Here is a 13,498-nt window from a genome sequence, read left to right as displayed (position 1 = left end):
TCATGATCTCATAGCACAATTGTCTATTCCCTTACGCAATGTGTAACATCGTATACTTAACGTGATGTTTATTAAAATACATGTTTTTGTCAATTACGCTGCCATTTCCCTGGTTCTCATTTTCAAAACGTCGCAATGCCTGAATATTTTTGGAAAGTTATCTGTTTAAATGTATTCATATCAAATCATTATTATTTTATCAGTATTTATTTATTAGTCCTTCAACTCCGTTTACACGTTGGCATAACGTGCAACTCATATTCAACAAAGTGGTCTTCTTTGAAGTTATGTACCATTGTACACCTATTGTTGTATTATTTAAAGTCATACAATGGATGTCATACCGGATACTATTTGTCATTTGTTTTAGCAGGTTGTCTGGCCATACTTAGATCCACGCAATCCGTCTGAAACCGTGCATCAGAAACTTGCCGTCCTAGGATGTCATGGTATACCTATTTGTCACGTAACTTGCCTATACAATAGTAATTGTACAGGTATTTAAATGTACAGACCAGCTACGATATATTGTATATAAGTATCTATATTTGGACTTCCTATCATGATACACTTAAATGTCGAGTCCTTGTACTAAATATAGATACAGCGGAACATCCTGAAACAGAACAGATATTAATAAATAGTGTCATTCATCTGATACACTCGAACAATGGTAGAATAATTCTTGTTAACAGATTCTCTGTGTTTGTTATAGATGTTATCTGCGTGGAAGATCTGAATTATACTCTACAGAACTATTAGTTAACGTTCTTTTTCTGGCGCTTTCATGGAGAAATTGCTAAATAAACCTAGTTGCCTTGGATGCCAAAGAAATGAACAAATTGAAGGCTTAGACATAATGTTGTATAATTTTAGAACAGTAATTGATCTAGTTGATTTGGCATTGTTCTACAATCTTTAACCAAATTAGCATGCTATCAATTTTTCCAATATGTGTATAATACAACTAAAAAATGAGATATTCAATTATAAAAAATCATTAACATTTTTCTTATCAATAGATACATTCAATACAAAAGTAAAAGATGACCAAAAACCTTAAAAAGCCGATCATTTGACATATAAATGGTGATGCACGTTTTATAGTTGGTGTTTATAATATATAGATTTGTATATCTCCCACCACTATCGGAACCCTAAGTCAACTCAGACGCTATGATTCATAAACAAGCGACCGAAATGAGCAATGTGAACGATCCTACTTTTACTATATGAGAATAACCTGATCCATCAATAGATCAGCCGATACTTTAAAATGTCATATCGTATTTATTCGGCCAGACAATCGAGTTAGCATTCTAACCAGCCAGCCGCAAAACCACAACTCTTCATATTACCGCAAAAAGTGTCGCTGCACTTATCAGACTTAATACAATAACTTTAAAATTTTAATCTCCAAGCATCAGGGTTGGATGTTGGAGATCGATTTTAACTGTTATTATTATATAATATTCTCTTTAGTGTTGATGTTGTTCAAATGCTGTTTATGTGTGTTATCTTGATTAAACATTGTATTGCCCTGAAAAATTGGTGCTAGTTATGTTTTATTGAATTTTCAATCTCGACATGCACGTTCAACACATATTCGCTTTAGTAGGCCCAAATCGTTGAAGAAGAAAAAAAACGAAATTTTTTTTTTATTTATTTATATACCAATTTTACTCCTTTACCTTTTGGAAAACTTTCATCGATAATGACTACAAATTCTTAATTCCAATAAGGTTCGACGGTTACATTAACATTTTATACAGTTCTTGCTGTCTTACATAGGTTTGAATTTAATTTGAAAATGAGTTGTTCAGTATTAATGATGTAACAGGGTTAATGAAACAGCCACTTTCAAAGGTGTAACTGTCACCATGGTAACAAATACGAAGTCATTATGATGATACGAGTATTTACTTTCTTATAAACATAACTTAAAAAGGAAATGTCTTGTAAAATACTATCACAGCAAGATAGATATTATATACTTCACCGTAGCCCTCGAGATATATGGCATATACTTTACCATAACCCTCGAGATAGATGGTATATACTTCACCGTAACCCCGAGATAGATGGTATATACTTCACCGTAACCCTCGAGATAGATGGTATATACTTCACCGTAACCCCGAGATAGATGGTATATACTTCGCCGTAACCCTTGAGATAGATGGTATCACCGTAACCCTCGAGATAGATGGTTTATACTTCACCGTAACCCCGAGATAGATGGTTTATACTTCACCGTAACCCCGAGATAGATGGTATATACTTCACCGTAACCCTCGAGATATATGGTATATACTTCACCGTAACCCCGAGATAGATGGTATATACTTCACCGTAACCCTCGAGATAGATGGTTTATACTTCACCGTAACCCTTGAGATAGATGGTATCACCGTAACCCTTGAGATAGATGGTATATACTTCACCGTAACCCCGAGATAAATGGTATATACTTCACCGTAACCCCGAGATAGAAGGTTTATACTTCACCGTAACCCCGAGATAGATGGTATATACTTCACCGTAACCCCGAGATAGATGGTTTATACTTCACCGTAACCCCGAGATGGATGGTATATACTTCACCGTAACCCCGAGATAGATGGTATATACTTCACCGTAACCCTCGAGATAGATGGTATATACTTCACCGTAACCCCGAGATAGATGGTATATACTTCACCGTAACCCTCGAGATAGATGGTTTATACTTCACCGTAACCCCGAGATAGATGGTATATACTTCACCGTAACCCTCGAGATAGATGGTATATACTCCACCGTAACCCTCGAGATAGATGGTTTATACTTCACCGTAACCCTTGAGATAGATGGTATATACTTCACCGTAACCCCGAGATAGATGGTATATACTTCACCGTAACCCCGAGATAGATGGTATATACTTCACCGTAACCCTCGAGATAGATGGTTTATACTCCACCATAACCCTCGAGATAGATGGTATATACTTCACCGTAACCCCGAGATAGATGGTTTATACTTCACCGTAACCTCGAGATAGATGGTATATACTTCACCGTAACCCCGATATAGATGGTATATACTTCACCGTAACCCCGAGATAGATGGTATATACTTCACCGTAACCCCGAGATAAATATTTGGTAAAATTCCTTAACTAGTCTTCTGAAACAGGAGCCCCTGTGAGTGTTAGGACGTTATCATCCCGTATTTAAAATAGCGCATATGACTTTGTGACGCCTTCATCAATTAATTAATTTTCTTATAATAAATATTTACCTCATGGCGTGTGAAGGTGCTGTATTATTATTTTTTTCGCTAATATTAAAGGCTTAGACATTAGAAAGCTGTCTAGGTCTGTTTATATCGAAAGAAACTGGCAGCCATTTTAAAAGGGTTTTGCCTAGAACACCATAAGCTGTATTCCTACGCTGACTGAACCGTTGCAAATTGTAGCATACAGTCTCATAGCTACAATTAGTTTAGTAACGACAAATCAGCAAATGCAGCACAGAAGGTAACTTAAGGGATTGTATTGACAATATGGCGTCATTTGTTGAAAGCAATATTGCAGAATTAAAGATCCATGCCACCAATTCGGTATTACAGAACCTTCCACTCCTTCGAAATGACCATCAGTTGTACAACTAAATACTGAATACACCATCTCTCCACGCATTCTCACATTTTAGGCTCTAAATGGTTCCAAACGTTTGGATGTATGATAATCGTAAACGCTACTAACAGCAGACTGCTCCCAAGAGATAAGCAGTAAAGACTACTTAAGGAGTTTTACCAACTAGAGGGTAGCCATTACATCACATATAACGACATGTGTCAACGCTGTCATTGATACGGGCTCTGTCCAGGGGAAGACAAACTCACTGGTAGGTAACTGTATTTACAGTCATAAAACGGTATCATCTCAAAACAGCAATACCGCTCCTCGGCTCTTCTTATGTTCACTGTGCTGTTTTAACAAACGTCTTTGGAGTCATATTAAAACGAAAAGGCGCAAATCGTTATATCTGGGGTTGTCTAGTGCTTGTTATTGTCGACCATTTATAGGTGTTAATTCAACGAGGTTTGCTGTCGCCCTGCAAACCAAGCCGATATAACATGCTGACTTGTGTTTTTTTTTGTTTTTTTTTGTTTTTAAATAACTTAATCTGCGCTATGATTGATTTGATTGACTGTCTATCAATAAAATAAATCCTCCTGCTATTCTATATATTTTTTTTGTTTTGTTTTTAACGCCTCTCTATGTTTTCGTAACATAGAAATTATGAAAAATCAAAAAGTATTGTTGAAACATAAAAAATACCCTGGCGATCAGATTACCAAAGTCGATCAGACGAACCGGTTGCTGCCGCGAAGGCAAAGAAAAGGTTGGGTAAAAATCACGACATTATCTTCAACGTTCAGAGTCAACACGAGTCTCTTAAAAAAAATGAACCTGAAAAGCCACCATGAATTGGTAGTTGATCTTTTTGGCATTTCATATACAAACACATGATTTTCTGTTTATCATCCGGCATGAACGTGGTGCCCGTAGGGTTGGTTTACGTTCTATTTTTAGATGTTTATAACATACTTTCCTTATTAATCGTTGACGTAACTGAGAAGATTTGACGAAAATTAAATGAAGATCAAGCCATAAGTGAATATGAAGTTTAACATGATAAAGTTTTATATTTACAAACAAAAACATAGACTGGCTTTTAATCTGTTTTCGATACAATTGGTCTTAAAATATCTATGGCTCTGTATACAATACCCCTGATTTAATGTCTTATTGTATTATTGTCGTCCTATACATATTTTTTCGTTAAGATGAAATATCAAGGTTATGCTGTCATGGAATACTCGATCTAATCAGTGTATGTGTAATACAATCGGCTTGTAATTATGTATATTGTGCTAGAATTTGTCTCGTACTGAAGGACCTAGATGTTATTAGCAATATAGGTGACATAATGATCACTTCAAACTGATTTGATATTTTAAACACTCCCATCTTTAACAATACATCACTTCACACTTAACAGCTAACACTCCCTGTGTGCATTCTCGTTTTGTGTTTTAGCCTTCAATTCTGCCTTTCTTCCAATACACGTAGTAGGATACGGTAACTGACCTTGTCACAACATCATCATATAACGCCACATTAAATCTACCAAATTAATAATTGGTGTAAAGGTACATGTAGATTTAAAGTTAATAAGTATTCATCATTATTTGACGAATTATCCTCGTTAATTTACATGGATCATTTCTGAAACTCCGGCTCTGTCACAGTTGTCATGGCGTCTACTGCTACACACACAAACATAAATATTTGTATCTGTACATCTATTCATTATAACAAGAAACCACACAACACTTCACAAGAGTGAAAAAGGCAACCCTCATAAAATATCTATTTATGAAATTTGAGGCAATTTTCCGAATTAGAAATATAGGATAAAATTGCTTAGACAATGATGTACATGAAGGATGTAGCCATTAATACAGATCATAGAAAATGATGTGGGGGTTAACGAAAAACCGCCACAAAAACATTAAATAGCTTCCCTACATAAACACATATTCTGATCGTAATTAATTCAACTCGTACTGAAGATTAATTGTTGGAGTCTTGAAACACATTTTATATTTTATCTTATTGATTGAATGTGCATAATTATAATCCACTCCAACCTTACCTTATTCATCCAGGCATTAAAGTTCCAAATACATAAGTACAGTGAGCTTTCAGTGCAAGGAGCAAATTGAAATTTCTTTTAAGGTTAAATAAATATTCAATTATTTGGATAAAACGTGATGAGAATACCCAATGTAGGTCAAACTCTGGGTTTACGAATATTTAGACCGATATGTGTGTAGTCTATAGGATTAACCTCAGTGATTCTCATATGTATCCTACAACACAATTGAAATAAGCTACTGGTATACAGTGAGTAGGTTACACAAATATTTCCATCTGTAAACTATCCAACTCTTTATCAACGAGATATTGACATAATTAGCAGAGGAATATCGAGCCCGATTATAACTTGAGTACTTGAGTAGTGTCACAGATATAATGATCCCGTGTAAATGTTACAGAGATAAGTATCCAGTGTAAATGGTACCGAGATAAGTGTCCAGTGTAAATGGTACCGAGATAAGTATCCAGTGTAAATGTTACAGAGATAATGATCCCGTGTAAATGTTACAGAGATAAGTATCCAGTGTAAATGTTACAGAGATAAGTATCCCGTGTAAATGTTACAGAGACAAGTATCCAGTGTAAATGTTACAGAGATAAGTATCCCGAGTAAATGTTACAGAGATAAGTATCCCGTGTAAATGTTACAGAGATAAGTATCCAGTGTAAATGTTACAGAGATAAGTATCCAGTGTAAATGTATCTAGTGTCAATGTCACAGATAAAACATTTCAGTGTTAATATTATAGAGCAAATTATTCAGTGTTAATATTACAGAGATAATAATTAAGAGTAAGTGTTGCAGAGAAAATTATCTAGTGTAAATATTACAGAAATATTTATCGAGTTCAAGTGTCACAGAGATAATTATCTAGTGCAAATATTACGAAGATAATTGCCCAGTGTAAATATTACAAAGATAATTATCAAGTGTAAATATTACTGAGATGATTATCTAGTGTAAATGTCACGGATAAAGTTATACAGTGTAATGTCAAAGAGAAAATTCTCCAATGTACCAAGAAATGGTTTTCGTCACTCGCACTATCAGCCTTTGCTGAATGTAAGTATTATTAGTGAGAAGCATGATGCTGTGTCTGAAACAGTCCAGTTGGTTAATTAACTCTAAATGAAAGTAAATATTAACATTTGAGTTTTTTTTATATACTGAACTCATTAAGATGATGCATATTGTTATTGAGTTATATCCACATATTGTATGGGCACAGTGACAATGAATTACGCGTTGTTACGTCACCAATTCACTTCATGGGCAAAAGACTACAATATGTTGAAAGGGATTAGGATTCACAGGCAAATAAATGAATGAATTTAACTAGAAAAAATCATCACTAATGTAAGGATCAGTCCTATAAATAAGCAAAATTGTATTCGATTAGGTTTTATTTTTAATTTTGGCCATCGTTATCAACGTGGGAGTAAAACTTATTGGGAGTCATTCCCTTTTCATCAAAAGTCTATCACATTTACACTAAGTTATGAGATAACTGTCTGAATCATCCACATGTTTGATTTACACGACAACTCTTATGATGGATTTGGCAAGTACATAAACCTCATATCGATTCGGACGCTTACTGCGTAATGCGACTGGACAGAACATTACAGTGTGGCTATTCGTAATGACTCCGTCACAATTTCTGTTTATTACTACAAATTTATATTCTCCTTTGAAGTGACGACACAGTTTAATATGGAAATCATTGGTAACTAGCAGAAATATACAGACATCCAATTTAATGACGACTACTCTGTGTTTAGTTTTATATAATTCATGCCATGATAAGGCCCTGTTAGAGGAAAGGATTGAGACTATAACAATTTCCGTTACATCAAAATTCGAAAGATTTACAATCTCTGAACAAGTTTTTGTGATTTATGTTGGTTGGTAATGTGTTCTTGGGTCCAGTGGTCGAGCAGTCCCGGTGCTAAATCATTATCCATTTTACCACCATCACAGAGACAAGACACAACCTCGATATTAGTAGCTAACGGTCACTGATTTGATGTGTTTGGTGTCTAAAACCGATTAGCACATCCAATACAGTCAACAACTGGCTCAACGAAAACAAAACTCGGGTATTATAATGATATTACCCGGTTACATATGAACGTTATACAAAGATAGCAGGCTCTCATGTCTAGGAAAGAAGACGCACGTAATACCATGTCTTAACCCGTAAACCCCTTTTACACCACGTGAGACGCGAATCTCACGTAAACACCCCTCCCAACCCATCAGATGGATTAATTCTACCCAAAATGCGATAAAAAGAGGAAGGGTTGGCGAGGTGTGTACATATTTTGTAACGCCAATTGGTATATTTGGTATATTTTGTTTAACGTCCTATTGACAGCCAGGGTCATTTAAGGACGTGCCAGGTTTTAGAGGTGGAAGAAAGCCGGAATACCCGGAGAAAAACCACCGTACCTGACAACTGTCTCACCTAGGTTTCGAACTCGCAACCAGAGGTTGAGGGCTAGCGATAAAGTGTTGGGACACCTTAACCACCCCCTAGGGGAGAATACACATACTCCTGCTACCCACATATGAAAGATAAATCAGTACTTCACTCTTAGGAATGCGAGAATAAACCAGGTTTTAGGTCTCCGGTGTCTAACATTGCCAATAGTGGCTTTATAAGTATGAGTGAGAAAAAGAAACTCAACTTGTTAGCCCTCATATACCTAACTGTTTATCTGCTGTCTTTATGATTTACCTAGACCTGCATATGAGATCAGTTTTCGGTGCCAGGGAATCTTAGGTTCATTGCTAGTGATCCCATTATCCATTATAATGGACACAATGACATTTAAATATAAAGGTGTTTTGTGGATTCCCAACTAGAGACAATGTGGATATTTCAACATAGAATATTCCAAAAGGTTTAGGAAACTTCAACAGTTGGATATTTTTGGAATACACAACTTCCATTGTCAGAGAATGAAAGATGTATGTAGTGCATGTTCAACAATTACCACAAAATCAGTATACAAAAGAGAAAATTTGTTCAAAGACTATAGAAAAAACCAGTACATCATCCGTGCAATTTTTCAAGATGTGACAAATACAGGATATACTGAAATATAATGAGTATGAATGTAAATGAGATCATAATGCAGGCAAGAAGCCGCATTATACACTGGATGTGGACGAGAAGTAAAAGACATACAACAGACTCATGACTTATTTGAAAGTCTCCATTCAGGAGAACGCGAGCTGGAAAGCTGTCGTGAAAAGGGAATAGGGAGCTGTGATATTGGCTCTTCAAATAGATGAACATTCCAGAAGCCCTTTAAGATACATTCTGCTGTATTTTTGGTCGTAATTATAATCATTTTTATTGTATTATTTATCTTTTATACGCGAAAGAATTGAAATGTCAGTATTAAACTCCATTCAGATAAGGGTTATAGGCAATATAAAAGCCAACTGAGTTTCAGGATAATAACATTAGTCACTAGCTCAGTTTAGTACTCAAATATCCATTTTAATAGCTTCACAATATATTATAACGTGAATATTCTATGATACAAGGAGTAAACGTTAATGATGAATGAAAAAATCAGGATTTGGTATTTTGAAGAAAAGGATAAAACAGTTCCTATATAACGATAACTAATTTAGATAGATGTTAACAAAAGCCCAATCGAAAATGAGTCATACAATTCCATGTTATCCTCTCCTGCCGACAAAGGGCAATATCTGCAAAATGTTCCCTCGGCGCACGTGATTTCCATGTCGGAGAAGCAGACATGCCGGCAAACTATTTTTAACGTCTAACATAGCAATGGAAAGGCCTTGTGTTTTGTTTGTTCCTAACGAGACCTTCATTCTGTTCAATTTTCGTCGATGACTTGCACACTTTGCTAACATGCATTTATATGCGATATGAACGACAACATAATTTGATCGTTTTCTATCATATTATTCTTTGAAACCAAAAGTAAACTTGGAAGAAGAATGGGCGCTAGCAAAAAGCCCTGAAGAATGCCTGGGGTTCATAAAACATACATGTAAATACTGTTTTACGATTTCTCTCACGAAATCAACTACAAATTCTTCCGAATACACAATCACTTTCTCCATGCAAGTACTACTGCTTGATGTTGGAGACTGGCTCGTGGCCCGGGTTTACGCTGTAGATCTCCCTAAAGTAGATGGTTGTGCATTATTCGTAGATTTGGGGATAAACAGCATTGTGTGCGATACTATGTCATTTACGTTGTGACAAACTACTGTAGCGGGGGAGAATTTAAGGGTATGTTTTCCATACAGCCCATACAGCCGCCTAAATGTTGGTTGTTAGTACAGCTACCTAGACGAAGTGTAGACCAATTTTATACCAGGGAGCAACTCGTCGGGGACAGTTCAAAGGTCCCATGGGGCGCCATGTATCTACTCATCCGTGGGTGGCTCCAAGGCCTCCGTCCTGTTATTATGTAGTTTGTTTTTCAAATCGATATATCTACGATTCCCAGCAGATATCGTGTTTCAAGTATAGGGTATGTGTTTATATAATTTATGTAGAGCACAAGGATAAATTACAAAAGAAGATATGTCTACTCGTTTCCTGTCCTTGATCATTGATCAGTAATGTCTTTCCTATATATTTAAGTAAAGTTTTATAAATAAATATTGTACAACCCACACAAAAATGGAACCGGAGTGTATGACAAGATAATAAATATTATCTAAACATCTGGAGTATCTGGTTTTGGCCATCTTGCATAATATGACGGCACGACAACGTGATCTACGCCAAACTCGAGAATATTTCCGCAAAACGTGAAATGTGTCGCTTTGCCTGGGTACACTTATCGCTGTATGGCGTATTGCCACTCTTTAAACAGCACGTTACAAAGTACGTGAGAGAGTAACTACGCAAAACGCGACATTACCCCGATACGAGATATAATTCCTCCGAAAACGCGAGGTGTATACCTCTTTCGCGTTGTTGTGTAATTCAGTCGCGTTTATGCGTACATTTTGTCGCGCTGGGGTATTTTCTCATTTCGAGCCTCAATTGCGCAATCAGCCACCGTAATCGTCTACATGTAATACACGGGTTGTCGGTTTTGGACATGTGTTAGACTTGGTGTCTCTAATACAAGTTCTAACGCTGTACTTTCCCCGGGCTAGTGTGTAATAAAATTGACATTAATCCAACGTCACGAATACGTCACGTAATAAAATTTAAATAAAATTTTATAAACATATCCTTTTACAACGATTTTTCGCTCGTGCCTGACGAGGTGCACACTATATGTGGACGACAGGACGTACACAGATGTGCTGGTTATGTGTTGAATGTGAATTTCGCAATATCGTAATTTTCCTCGCCATTTCAGATACAATATAAAATTCCAAAAACACTACGGTTAATCAGTAGGAACATGATACTACCTATAATTAGGTTTGCGTGACCAGATAAGATACGAATAAGGTTTTGTATGTTCTCTGTTTTGTTTGGGGAATCACTTTTGATGTTCGAAGCAAGGAAAACGAAATATCTTATCTTTTCGTTCGATGAAGCGCAGTTACATATCGTAGTAACCTCGTTATCAACTGCTGTTGCGATTGCCTCCTCCGGGTGATTCCAGCCATTATCGTGTGTCGTTTTGAATTAAGTCGGTGTGAGTATATCAGCTTAGCGGAAGAGCACTAAAGGTTGCTGTATCTGTTTGCGATACAGAATAACCAATGTTGATTTCTTTTATTATCAGGGTCATTATAAAGTAACAACGTGTTTTTACAGGACGCAACTAGAGTCTAATGTTGGAATCGACATTGAAGTGAATCTGAAGTCATTATTTTGCAACTGATGTCCCATCGCTGAGTACTACACATTAAAATTGAGTATGTTACCATGGTTTCCGTAAGTGATGAAGGAAATATCAGAAGTTGGAGGTGCTGTAGGGGATGGAGGGGGCTGTAGGGGTGGGGGTTGGGGTGGGGGTGTTTGGGTTTGGGTGGGGGTGGGGGTGGGGGTGTGGGTGGTGATCATGATTTCTCCCATCATTCACAGATTTGTCTCCCGTTTTACTTGTTCAAGTTTTATTTGTCACCCACTAGAGTGTGATTTCTTTGTTAAGTGCTAGGGTATTACAATGACGTCATGTCAATAGTTCAATGAAGTTACGTCAATATTATGTTTCAATGATGGAACGTCAATGTTATATACACAGGAGGACAAACAGGGAAGCGATCGTTACTAGTGATAATTGGACCAAGCGAATCTCAAAGTGTTTTAAACGTAAAACTGACTTAACCAAGTAAATGAAACATCAACAATACACGCTGAATTTCGAGACAACTGTGAAACATCTGTTCAAACGACAGGGACTCTACTTCTTCAGAGTGATATATAGACGAAGATTTAAAGGTTGGGGATCCTACTGCATCTATCAAACCAGAGAATGGTCGTATATGTTGTTCGAACAGATGCGATCCCGGCTAAGGCGAGGCCACGGAACAAGGAAAAACTTGGACGGGCGACAGTGAAGGAAATACTTTCAATTGCAATTTTAGATATAGGCGAACGAATACAGGAACAAGATGTTAGAGAGAACATTTGATGATAGTAAAAGAAATTAAATTTATTCTTAATATCCAAATATGTGGTTATCATTAGGTCAGTCATAGTAATAGCGACAGCACTGTACAAGTAACATTCGATTTTAAGTGTCAAATACCAGGGAAGCCAAGGACAACGAATCTCTACTGCACTTGATTTGTATGGTACGCAATAATTATACATATATTTTCTCAGATAATTGCTAGGAAATCGATAAATTGGAGAATTAGGTATATATTCCAAGGAACGAAAATGAAAATGTACTGATTCGTTAAATAGAAACGTTTTAACACGTCCATTAGAAAAGAAAAAGTTCCACAAATACGACGGGCTAAGTGTCATTTCCATGATGTCGTTATGTATACTTCGATCTCCCTTCGATTCAATTACCTACATTTTATTCTACACATGTCCTTGCTCCTATAGACGAGTTACAGCTGAACGCCATAGATAACATGTTTCATATCATTATATATTAACACATGTACAGCCGTACAAATTTGAAAACAGAGACATGATTTCTACCTGGATCTCCGTCAGCCATATTTGCGGGGTCACTATATTTGAACTACCTTTCGGTATAGTAATAGATTACGCTCAGCTCTATATTATCTCAACCACTGTTGACATACACAAAAATCAAAATTCGGCAGGGTAGCGATAACCTACGGGGAACTTAACAGAACACCAACAAAGCTTACCATCCAACAGTTTGTAAGGACTAAACACAGGCTATATAGGCGGATAGTACATGACTATGGTAAGATTCACCAGCTGTTCAGATAGTGTACAAACACAGAGCAGGTATGGTCAATACTCATGAATAGTCAACAAATACTGCCCAATACTGTATAATAGTAGGGTAGGACATGGAGGCTTACATGTTAATCTACGGAGGAATCCGAGACCACGTTTCCGCATAATAATATAGCAGCAATGATTCATCTACGGATATATCCGGGATCATTATATTGTAATATTGTAGTGGGTAGTGCGCAGTATCTACACACTTCGCTGGGCCCCTAGTTTCATCAATGTTATTGAAACCGAAACCCGGAAAAACGTACGTTTACAAAGTCAGAAAGACAGGAGAAATACCACTAATGATAATGAATGAAATTAATTGGGGGGATGAGGGGGAGGGGTTAACTCTGAAAACAATGGCAAACAGCTTACAATGTTAGAA

The 13,498-nt window shown here is 36.6% G+C and overlaps 1 protein-coding gene across 1 annotated transcript in view; it reads right to left on the bottom strand.

Moving 5' to 3' along the window:
• Positions 1-13,498, bottom strand: part of LOC117334687 (limbic system-associated membrane protein-like) — a 125,269-nt gene that overhangs the window by 68,955 nt on the left and 42,816 nt on the right. The gene's annotated exons all lie outside the window — the stretch shown is intronic.

Source organism: Pecten maximus, chromosome 9 (genome assembly GCF_902652985.1).
Source record: "Pecten maximus chromosome 9, xPecMax1.1, whole genome shotgun sequence".
Lineage (NCBI taxonomy): Eukaryota > Metazoa > Mollusca > Bivalvia > Pectinida > Pectinidae > Pecten > Pecten maximus.
The sequence above is the reverse complement of the archived record's forward strand: the minus strand, read 5'-3'. Positions and strand labels throughout refer to the sequence as shown.